This window comes from Ranitomeya variabilis, chromosome 2 (assembly GCF_051348905.1).
Source record: "Ranitomeya variabilis isolate aRanVar5 chromosome 2, aRanVar5.hap1, whole genome shotgun sequence".
Lineage (NCBI taxonomy): Eukaryota > Metazoa > Chordata > Amphibia > Anura > Dendrobatidae > Ranitomeya > Ranitomeya variabilis.
This window is the reverse complement of record NC_135233.1, coordinates 378,247,679-378,251,193: the sequence shown is the minus strand read 5'-3', so window position 1 is coordinate 378,251,193 and position 3,515 is coordinate 378,247,679. Positions and strand designations below refer to the sequence as shown.

At 48.0% G+C, this 3,515-nt stretch overlaps 1 protein-coding gene across 1 annotated transcript in view; it reads left to right on the top strand.

Annotated features, from left to right (window-relative positions):
* The first annotated feature begins 5 nt into the window (after positions 1-5).
* The window catches only part of LOC143806127 (uncharacterized), a 50,135-nt gene continuing 46,625 nt past the window's right edge, over positions 6-3,515 (top strand). Inside the window, exon 1 of the mRNA XM_077286099.1 lies at positions 6-88. The gene's annotated coding sequence lies outside the window, so the exon portion shown is untranslated. The remainder of the gene's footprint in view (positions 89-3,515) is intronic.

Here is a 3,515-nt window from a genome sequence, read left to right as displayed (position 1 = left end):
CTCCAGGTATTAACCGGTTATCCATAAAGGAAGACAGTGAGGAGATGCTGGCCAATCAGCTGCTACAAACGACTTGAGTGTCGTGCAGGTAAGCCAATAAGATACAGGAAGGGAGTGGCCCAATAGAAAGTGGGAAGAACCTTCCCGTCGTTATCCGATTGGATAGAAAGGAAGAGTCATCATTTGACAGGAGACCCAAGATGCATTCCTGTTTGGCGCATGCGCTGTAATGTGAGCTCAGGGGTGTCGGGAGTTGTAGTTTACTGAAAATAGAGAACTGCTGCTGATCAAACCGTCACTTTAACTGTATATTTTTTTCCTACATACATCAATAGTGCACGTGACAATAAGCAACTTTATAATACACTCCCCGGCCACTTTATTAGGTACACCATGCTAGTAACGGGTTGGACCCCTTTTGCCTTCAGAACTGCCTCAATTCTTCGTGGCATAGATTCAACAAGGTGCTGGAAGCATTCCTCAGAGATTTTGGTCCATATTGACATGATGGCATCACACAGTTGCCGCAGATTTGTCGGCTGCACATCCCAAAGATGCTCCATACAAGGCAGGATGGATCCATGCTTTCATGTTGTTTACGCCAAATTCTGACCCTACCATCCGAATGTCGCAGCAGAAATCGCGACTCATCAGACCAAGCAACGTTTTTCCAATCTTCTACTGTCCAATTTCGATGAGCTTGTACAAATTGTAGCCTCAGTTTCCTGTTCTTAGCTGAAAGGAGTGGTACCCGGTGTGGTCTTCTGCTGCTGTAGCCCATCTGCCTCAAAGTTCGACGCACTGTGCGTTCAGAGATGCTCTTAGGCCTACCTTGGTTGTAACGGGTGGCGATTTGAGTCACTGTTGCCTTTCTATCAGCTCGAACCAGTCTGCCCATTCTCCTCTGACCTCTGGCATCAACAAGGCATTTCCGCCCACAGAACTGCCGCTCACTGGATTTTTTTTCTTTTTCGGACCATTCTCTGTAAACCCTAGAGATGGTTGTGCGTGAAAATCCCAGTAGATCAGCAGTTTCTGAAATACTCAGACCAGCCCTTCTGGCACCAACAACCATGCCACGTTCAAAGGCACTCAAATCACCTTTCTTCCCCATACTGATGCTCGGTTTGAACTGCAGGAGATTGTCTTGACCATGTCTACATGCCTAAATGCACTGAGTTGCCGCCATGTGATTGGCTGATTAGAAATTAAGTGTTAACAAGAAGTTGGACAGGTGTACCTAATAAAGTGGCCAGTGAGTGTATATCTTATTACAGAAATCTGCTTGTTTCTCTCCAGATTGCTGAGCTAGGAGATGACAGTTGGTGCTCGTAAGGTTGTATGGCACCTGCTGCAGAATGTCTGTGCCAAGCGCCACAATTTACCCTGAATTCTGCAATACTATGGCATCACAGCATGAGCCTGGACGATCGCAGGGTCAATTCTCCAAAGGGGACTAATAAAATAAATAACTCCTCCAATTAAAAAAGAGAAATGTAAAAAATACACATATGTTGTATCAACTCGTTTATAAAGCTCCGATCTATTAAATTGAAAAATTAATTAACCCGATAAAGAAAAAAAAACACCCACTCAGTCACAGCTCCTCTCTAAAATATATATGTGTGTGTATATATATATATATATACTGTATACACTGCTCAAATAAATAAAGGGAACACTTATCACTTAAACAACAGAATCTAACTCCAAGTAAATCAAACTTCTGTGAAATCAAACTGTCCACTTAGGAAGCAACACTGTTTGACAATCAATTTCACATGCTGTTGTGCAAATGGAATAGACAACAGATGGAAATTATTGGCAATTATCAAGACACTCTCAATAAAGGAGTGGTTCTGCAGGTGGGGACCACAGACCACATCTCAGTACCAATGCTTTCTGGCTGATGTTTTGGTCACTTTTGAATGTTGGTTGTGCTTTCACACTCGTGGTAGCATGAGACGGACGCTACAACCCACACAAGTGGCTCAGGTAGTGCAGCTCATCCAGGATGGCACATCAATGCGAGCTGTGGCAAGAAGGTTTACTGTGTCTGTCAGCGTAGTGTCCAGAGGCTGGAGGCACTACCAGGAGACAGGCCAGTAGACATGGAAGGGGCCGTAGGAGGGCAACAACCCAGCAGCAGGACCGCTACCTCAGCCTTTGTGCAAGGAGGAACAGGAGGAGCACTGCCAGAGCCCTGCAAAATGACCTCCAGCAGGCCACAAATGTGCATGTGTCTGCACAAGCGGTTAGAAACCGACTCCATGAGGATGGTCTGAGTGCCCGATGTCCACAGATGGGGGTTGTGCTCACAGCCCAACACCGTGCAGGACGCTTGGCATTTGCCAGAGAACACCAGGATGGCAAATTTGCCACTGGCACCCTGTACTCTTCACAGATGAAAGCAGGTTCACACTGAGCACATGTGACAGACGTGGCAGAGTCTGGAGACGCCGTGGAGAGCGATCTGCTGCCTGCAACATCCTTCAGCATGACCGGGTTGGCAGTGGGTCAGTAATGGTGTGGGGTGGCATTTCTTTGGAGGGCCGCACAGCCCTCCATGTGCTCGCCAGAGGTAGCCTGACTGCCATTAGGTACCGAGATGAGCTCCTCAGACCCCTGGTGAGACCATATGCTGGTGCAGTTGGCCCTGGGTTCCTAATGCAGGACAATGCCAGACCTCATGTGGCTGGAGTGTGTCAGCAGTTCCTGCAAGATGAAGGCATTGAAGCTATGGACTGGCCCGCCCGTTCCCCAGACCTGAATCCGATTGAACACATCTGGGACATCATGTCTCGCTCCATCCACCAACGTCACATTGCACCACAGACTGTGCAGGAGTTGGCAGATGCTTTAGTCCAGGTCTGGGAGGAGATCCCTCAGGAGACCTTCCGCCGCCTCATCAGGAGCATGCCCAGGCATTGTAGGGAGGTCATACAGGCACGTGGAGGCCACACACACTACTGAGCATTAGGGTTGAGCGACCTTAGCTTTTTTAGGATCGAGGTGGGTTTTGTGAAACCCGACCTTCTCGGATGTCGGATCGTATGGAATCGGCCGATTCTACTGTAAAGTCGGGGTCCGGACCCGGAACACGAAACCCAATGTATGTCAATGAAATTATTTTTTTTATTCTCTCTCTCTCTCTCTCTCCTCCGTGCAAGGCATATGTTATTTTTTTGACTCCGGAAATTACTACGTCCGAAAACGTAACATAGCACTATGATGCCGCAGGAGCCGGAACCTATGTCATCACGCTGCCCACAATTAATTGGCTCAAAAAAATGGCGGGGAAGGCGTCATTCGAAACGCGACTTTGGCGCCAAGTTCGCGTTCCACGTGGCCGACCCACACTGGGATCGGATCGGGTTTCATGAGACGCCGACTTTGCCAAAAGTCGGCGACTTATGAAAATGAACGACCCGTTTCGCTCAACCCTACTGAGCATCAGTTCCTTGTCATGAGGCATTTCCACTGAAGTCGGATCAGCCTGTAATTTGATTTTCCAC